The sequence below is a fragment of the Pteronotus mesoamericanus genome, unplaced genomic scaffold (genome assembly GCF_021234165.1).
Source record: "Pteronotus mesoamericanus isolate MK-2021 breed Mesoamerican mustached bat unplaced genomic scaffold, CSHL_Meso_final scaffold_371, whole genome shotgun sequence".
Taxonomy (NCBI): Eukaryota; Metazoa; Chordata; class Mammalia; order Chiroptera; family Mormoopidae; genus Pteronotus; species Pteronotus mesoamericanus.
In genome coordinates, this window is record NW_026555314.1 from 2,461,182 (window position 1) to 2,469,365 (window position 8,184).

Sequence of the window (8,184 nt, forward strand, 5' to 3'; positions counted from 1 at the left end):
GGTGGCGGGGGAGGCTGTGTGTGAGCGGAGACAGGGAGGATACAGGAAATCTCTGTACTTTATGCTCGAGTTAGCTCTGATCCTAAAACTGTTGTAAAAGATAAAGTCTACGAAAACATTTTCTAAAAAAGTAAATATGAGGCTCAGAGAGGCTCAGTCACAGCGTGGGGTTGGCTGCAGTGGTTCCAGCATATGCACCTTCACATGCGCGCCAGCTGAGGAGAGCCGCCTGTGAGAATGTGGATGTGCAGGCTGTGCCGCTGCTCCCTGTGCACGCCAGCGGCCCTTTGCTGCCTCACCCAGGCTCTTTGACACGGTGACATCAGGTCACTGGCAGGCACACTCCTCTGCAGACCAGGAGGAGGTCCAGCCTGAAGTCAGGGGTTGACTGGCAGGAGGAAGGTCCAGGCAGAAGTTCTTTCACTGAAAGACTCCACCCCTTTCCTGCAGGATACATTCCCTCGGGGGCTTTGGCTGGGCAGTGTCCCCGGGCCACTGGGCAAGGAACAGGGGGAAGGAGCCCTGAGCACAGGGACGCCAGCGGGGTCAGGAGAGGCTGCTGTGGACAGCGAGAAGGGGCGCAGCCAGGCGGTGTGGCCGCCACCCTGCAGCGGCACCGCCAGCCTGGACAGCCTCGGAGCCGCAGGACCTCCTGTCTGAGAGATGGGCTCAGGATCTCCTTCACCGAGTTCTGCAGGGTCAAAGCCAGAGGTTGTATGTGAAAGTCAGAACCAGCCCACAGGCCCTCTTGAGCCTTGGAACACTCTGTCTCCTGCGCCTGTGTGTCTGCGGTCTCCCAGCCCGTAGCCCAGCGCTGGAGGGGTGAGAGCAGGAGCAACCGCTCTAAAGCAGGGGTTGCTTGCTTCCCTAGGAATAAAGTCAAGGGGCCCATCCTGCGCTCTGGGTGTCCCTGGTTCCTGGATGAGGCATAAAAACAGCCCATTTGGGCTGCAGTTCATGGTGTGGAGGGTGTGGGCCCCCCAAGTAGCCCCTGGAGGCACTTGAGCCTGGAGGAGGCGAGCCTGTTCCCAGACAGGATCCGGCCCCGCTGTCCGGCCTGGGCTGAGGGGCCGCTGCACGTTCCTCTTGTTGGTGGAAATCCCTCTCTTTGGGCCATACATTGTGTTTGACGTGGTGTGTTTTTCTTGGCTTTAGTGAACAGGATTCGTTGCACTCTTTGTAATTTTTGGAATTGAAGGTATTTTTAACAAATGCAGCCGGTATCGTGGGAACATCCTGAAGTTGCTGGCGTGTCTGTAGTCTAAAATCAACCCTGTCCCACCCCCAACCTTCCTCCTTAAAGAGTCTAAGTCACTCAATGGGCTGCCTATTTTTGTCCATTTAGGTTTCAAACTGAAGCGCGGGTAGAACTGAGGAAATCAGTGTTCCCCTACAGTTACCTCTTTCTCCTGCTCCTGGTCTGTGAAAGCAGAGTGGAAGGTAAAAAGGGCCAGACGACATGGCACGTTCCAGGCAAGGCAAGTGTGTGGGGGACAGTGGCCCTGCCCTGCCCTGCCGGTCGGGCGGCGATCCCCGCGCCCACGCCCCACCATCACGCTAACCGCATGCCCCGGGCGGGAACAAGAAAATCAAAAGGGAAGCACACAGCAATCACTGAATTAGGAAGGTGTATCAGCGACTTACGGCTGCCTAACAAATTACCCCCCAACTAAATAGCTTTTCTTAAATTTGAATCATCTTTTATTATACAAAATAAAACTTCATCTATGTTACACATTCATACTTTCTATAAATCTGGCCTTTAAAAAAATTCCCCAAGAGTACAGCGCCATCCGTTCTTTGATTTTCCTTCCAATGATTCCAAATCGTGACGGCAGCCTGTGTCCTCTCAAAGGACAAAAGCAGACACAGATACCCTAGAGCTGCCTCACGAGCGCTGCCCACGGGGGGAGCGGCTCCCGTCACTGTCGGGACCCTGGCTGCCGGGGACAGTCAAAGCATTAGAATCAAACTGGTGGCGTGTCATCGCCTTCACCAGCCCATCTCCAGCAGCATGAAACCAGTTCTCCCAGCCAATCCTCTGGGGTCTGGTTGTCATGGCGATATGATGGTGCCATCCCCTGGCAGCCGAGCATCCCAGGCTTCTCTTTCGGCAGCCCTGGACCAGGACCTTAGGGGGTCTCTGTGTCCATGGCACAAACCTGAATGAGATCAGACACAATGTTACCAATGGTTGGCTTGGTAAGGTCGCCACTAAACACCTGCAGGGCCAGGCGGAGTGCTGCCGCAGCCCCGTGCTGAGCCCAGAACCAAGGGCACCGCCCCCGGTGGTAGCTGTCCCGCCACGGGGCCCAGGCAGCGACGCAGATGGGGGTCCGCTGTCAGCTGTAGCAATTCAGCCAGTTCTTGAGGGAAATCAGGTGGTGGAGCAGGGACTTGTGTGGGTGCAGAAAGGAGGCTTGGAAACGCAGCGCCCTCGTCACAAGGGCTCACACCGCACAAGGCTGCCCTGCAGCGCCCAGAATCAGGAGTCCAGCTCCGAGGGCTTGCCGCCTCGGGGGAAGTGCCGCTGGACACGCTGACGATGTCACGAGTGCGCAGGCCCTGCTCCTCTGCTTTGCCAGCCAAGCACAGGGAAGGCCTAGCGGTGAAGCAGGGGTCGAGGCATCCGGGCTGATCTCGCAGAAGAACTTATGGTAAATAGCACAGGAGGTGGCGATAGGAGTGGACTGCCTCCCCAGCTTGACAACTGCCTCCGGGACGAACCTCGTCACACGAAGTACACCGTTGCCTCAGGAGCAGCCCCCCGCTGCACCCCCGTGCTGCCTCTCCTCCTCTGTAGCTTGATGGGCTCCCTCCGTGGGGCCCTGCCTGGAGGCCCCAGACCGTGCCCCCACCACCCCGCCCCCCCGCCCCCCGCTCCCCCGGCGCCGGCCATAAGGACCAGAGCCCCCAGCGCGGCGGCCAGCTCCAGGCAGTCCTAGTGGCGGCTTAGCCACCCTGCCCCCGCCGAGGCCTCCTAAGTAGCTTAAAACAGCACACATTTATGATCTCAGTTTCTCTGGGCCAGGAATTTGGACACAGCTTAATGGTGTCCCCTGCTCAGCGTCTCTCATGAGGCTGCAGTCAAGGCATCGGCCAAGGCCGGGGTCTCATTTGAAAGCTCTCTCACGTGGTTGTTGGCGGGACCTGGTCCCCGCGGGCTGCTGGGCAAGGCCAGGCCTCAGGTCCTTGCCGTGTGGGCCTCCTCCACGCGGCAACCTGCTGTCGGTCAGGCAGCCAGCACAGGGGGCAAGGCTGAGCCGTTGTATCCTAACCCGAGAGTGACACCCTCTACGTTGCCACGTTCTGCTCGGTTTGAAGGAAGTTACCCAAAGACTGAGGATCACACGGGCCACGCATTCCAAAAGGCAGGCCGTGGTCCCCTTTAGATGCTGCCCACCACAAAAGGACGTGAAAGGGACCCTTCATGTTGCGGACACGCCCCCTCATCTCACAGCTGTGGGGAGTAGCACACCCTTCTCAGAAAGGGCTTTGGCTCCTGGGCCGGAGGAGAGCATCAGGGAGAAGTCCTGACTTAGGACCCTCCAGTAACCCACTTAACCCCTCGGACCCGCAGTCTCCCCCTCTGTAGAATGCGGGCCATGGCAACCGCTGTGCCATTTTGTACCACTTTTAGGTTGCATGTGTTAAGTATTAAAGAGCTGGTCACGGCAGCTTGCTCGTAGCAGGCACCCAGAAATTCTTAATGAATGAATGGGCTTCCTGCTGACACAATGGGAGCAAATCCCATTTAGAGACTTCGGTATCAAAGAAATAACGAGAATTCCTTCGGAGTATTTGCATTCCTAAAGGAGTGAAACCTACTCCGGACCCTGGGGAGTAGGAGCAAGTCGGGGCCCCTGGCCTGGACGAAGGCCTTTCCTGTTGGGGAATAAATACGCACTGGCTGCTGCTGCTGATTGCAAAAGTGGTGCTAGCTGACGGCACAACTCTAAAGGAGCAGCTTGCAATGGTGGGCCTGCTGCCCCCAGCTGTGTGTGTCAGATGGTGGGGCGGGGGGGGGGCGCTTTCCCCAGCACAGCCCGGCTCAGCCCGGCTCACCCAGATGTGTCTCAGGAACCTCAGGGGTCAGGAGTGGGCAGGAGGGGCTGAGAGTCTCCTGGGCGAGTCTGACATCCGCCCTGGTCACGCAGGAAGCCTCTGAGTGCACCATCTCCCCTAGGTGAGGCCATACCCTGGGTGCAGTCTTCTGTGTCTGCTTTGCCCCAGGTGACTTGATGTCAAAACATTTCTCAATGACACCGAGTGCCGACAGCCCAGTGTCCCTTAGCTACTAGCATCATCAGATGTCCGCGTGGCGTTCTCGGCCTTTGTCTCTGAACTTCTGCACTTACACATTAAATAATGTAGTTTGGGATTTTTTTATTACATAAATGACATCACACCACACATGGCATCCGTGGCATCCGTGGCTTCCCAGTTTCCTACTCATTAATGTGTCTTGGCAGTTCCATGACTGGACATGTCTCTCAGGCACATTCTCTTCATGGCCTCCTGAGGTTCCAGGCTAAGGACATGCTGTGTCTCATTTGCCTCCGTCTGTCTGCGGACGTTCAGATTTCACGCAGGGAGGTTTTGCTCTTGGAAGCAGCGCTGCGACAATCAGTGTTTTCCTCCATGCGCACGTGTGACATTCCTGTAGGACAGCAATTTCCAACCTATGTGCTGTGCGGCCCAGAGTTTTTAACACATGCAACACCTGACAGTTTATTGCATTGACCCTTTTTGTTTTTGTTTTTTAGAATAAAGTTTTTATTCACTCCAAGGAAGGAGAGAGGGCAATGGTGCCAAGAGATACACCAGCATTGACGGGCAGGGCCTCTGATCTTTTATTGGATTAAAAAGTGGCGGGGGGGGGGGGGGGGGGGGGGGGGGTGGGGGGGGCGGGGGATTGTTATTGTGTGGCCCCCGGGCTGTTGTGGTGTCGTAAGTCATTATAACTCGAGGCTGCAGTTTGTTCCAATGTTATCTTCTGCCTGTAGCTGTAGGGAGAAGTTAGTTCTTGCTTTTCAGTAAGTTCCAGTCCTGGGGACATAAGCTCAGAAGAGTAAAAAGGCAGTCACATTTAACAAGGTCATAGGCCTGCTGGCCAAATGATACCATGAAAGCAAGTGGGGCTGGCTTTGTCCTTTCCTTCCCCTCTCTGGTTTTAAAATGTATTTGTCCTTAATGACCTGGTCTGGTTCTGGTCTTGAGGAGTAAGGGCGAAGACCTCTTCTTCTGTAACTACTTCAGCTGGGCTCGGGCTGCAGCGCTGTCCCTGCCTGTGGGTCCGGGTGTGGGTCATTAAGGAGAAGAGGGTGGAATTGGACAGCCCAGAAAGCAAGAGCTGTGGCTGGAGGCCATTTGTGGAGAGAATCTGTCAGAGCCTGGACGCTCCATTGAATGAAGGATATGAGATATTTGAGGAGACATGGCCTGGAAAGACTGCCAGGAACCAGCTGACAAGCAAGGTACCAGGCCACTTGTCCAAGGGGCTCTTATTGGCTTCGAAAGTCAATCTTAATTTCCTAAAGCTTTCTGGTGACAACCAGAGTCCAGGATGACTCTGGTCAATTACAACATTCCAGACAAAGACATGGTTAATAAAGCCATATTTGGAAACTGGTGCTTCTATCTCAGCATTGACGAAATGCATTTTGATGAAGGATTTCTTTCACAGCTGCCAGGAATTACTCTGCACGCTGATCGCTGGCCGTGAAGACGGTGAGGAGGAGGCTGTCCTCAGGGTCCAGAGAGATGGAGAAGGATTAGAGTCATCTCTCCGAACCTCACAGGGACAGGGTCAGGGGGTTAGCCAGGTCGAGCTTCCGCTGCCCACTGCTCCCCTAGTCGCAAGTCTCAGGAAGCAGGAGGAGAAGGAGAAACAGAGAATGTCCCCATACAGGCTACCAAAATGTTAGGGTGGTCAGTGATGTGGGCTGTGAAAGAATTTACAAAGAGAAGAAAGTGTGGAGAATAAAGTTTTTATTCACTCTCCAGGAAAGGAGAGGGGCATGGAATAGAGAGATACACCAGCCTGCACTGACCTCTTTTCCCTTAGAAGGTCAAATAAGCCCTGACTCCTGTGGCTCAGTGGATTGAATGACGGCCTGTGAACCAAAGGCCGCAATCACCGGTTCAATTCCCAGTCAGGGCATATGCCTGGGTTACAGATCAGGTCCCCAGTAAGCAACCACACATTGATGTTCCCTCTTCCTCTCTTTCTCTCTTCCTTCCCCTCTCTAAAAATAAATAACTAAAATCTTTTATAAAAAATCAATAAAAAAGAATGTCAAAAAAAATGACAACAGCCAACACAGTCATACCCATCTAATGTGAATGAATCAAAATCATACCTTTTTTGGGGGCGGGGGGGTCAGATAAGCAAAAAATGTATGTAGAGGAAAGATTTAAGACAATTATATTTTAAACAAAGGATGGTACAGTGATGTAAGTTTCCTATGTTTCACTCAAACTGGTAAAATAACAACAGCAGTAGACTGTGATAAGTTATATGTAATATAGAGCAACCACTAAAAAAACTGCACAAAGAGAGACACTCAAAAACACTAGATAAATCAAAATGGAATTCTAAAGTTTGTTTAATTAATTCACAGAAAGCCATGAGAAAGAAAACAGTAAAAAAATCACACACACACACACACACAGAACAGAAAATAACAATAAAATGGCAGAATTAAGCCCTAGCATATTAATAATTAGATTAAATGTAAATTGTCTAAATTCTCCAATTAAAAGACAGAGATTGGCAGGATGAACTTAAAAACATGCTTCAACTAAATGCTATGTAGAAGAAAGTCATTTCAATATATTTCATGCAAACATTAATCAAAGGAAAGCATGAATGCTATATTATATCAGAAAAGATAGACTTCAAGACAAGGAAAATTACTGGGGACAGAGGCTGACATTATGTGATAATTAAAGGGTCAGTCTGTTGTAGGCAGTTTGACAAGCAGAGCAAGGACTTGGGCCAAGTACAGGGCGGAAAGCAAGGGCAAAACTGGGAAAACAAAGATCTCGCCCCTAGGGTAACTTTTCTCCCCTAGCCCATTGCTTGTCCCACAGTTGAGACCCCCTGGCTACTCCTCTCCAGAGACAACATCGAGGCCTCAGCTGTATTTCTGCTCCAGGCCCAGAAAAGCAGCAAAACGAGACTGGTGAAGCCTGGCTGCCTGAGGACCAGCTGCACTGACTAATGAGACCTGCCTGGCACCCACCAATCAGTGGAGACTGTGACCCTGAAAGCTGATGAATATTCTATTAAGATCCTCCGTGGAGACCTTCCCTAAGATTCCCGCCTGCAGGAGAGAGATAAAACCATCAGGACAAAGGACGTGGCCTGTGCTCCCCCTCTGAGAGCACGTCTGGGCCTTCCCTCCCCCCTTCTTCCCCCACAGGCATCTCCTGAACTCTAAGGGTTCCCAGGAGACTTGCAGTCAGGGAGCAATGGGCAGCAGCAGCTCGTCTCAGGCTAATCCCCTGACCTCAAAGCCCCCTTTTCTCTGACTTCCCAGTGAGCTAAGGCGGCCCAGCCTAGGCTCTCCTGCTGCTGCTTCTATGCTAAGCCCTTCCCTGTTTCACTGTCCCCAGCTTCAATAACTGTCCCATCTGAGTGTGCTGCAGCCAATGAATTCTTGCTTGCTTTACTACAGTTTGTCTCTTGAATGAAATCTTTCTTTCAAGAGGACAAGAAGAGAGGTCTCGTCTCGCCGGTAACAAATCCACCAAGAAGACAGAGCAATCCTAAATTGTGTATGCACGGAACAACAGAGCTGCAAAATATTTAAGACAAAAACGGATGGAACTAGAGGGGAAGTAGACAAATCCACATTTGTAGTTGGAGACTGCAACAGTCTTCTTTGAAAAATTGCTGTAACTAGACAGAAAATCAGCAAGGAAATAGAAGAATTCCATACCACCAACAACCAACAGGAGCCAACTGACATTTATTGAACATTTTGTCTTGACCACAGCAGAATATATCTTCTTTGCAAATGCCCATAGAATATACAACAATATAAACCACATTCTGGGCCACAAAACAATTTTCTAAAAATTGAAATTATACAGATTGTGTTCTCCAACCATAATGGATTTAAACTAGAAATCAATAGCAGAAAGAAAATAGGAAAATCTTAAACACTTGGAAGCTAA

At 51.8% G+C, this 8,184-nt stretch overlaps 1 pseudogene; it reads right to left on the bottom strand.

The window, feature by feature from the left end:
- Positions 1-2,132: 2,132 nt before the first annotated feature.
- On the bottom strand, positions 2,133-4,177 carry LOC129086302 (cyclin-Q-like; annotated as a pseudogene).
- Between the last annotated feature and the right edge of the window lie 4,007 nt (positions 4,178-8,184).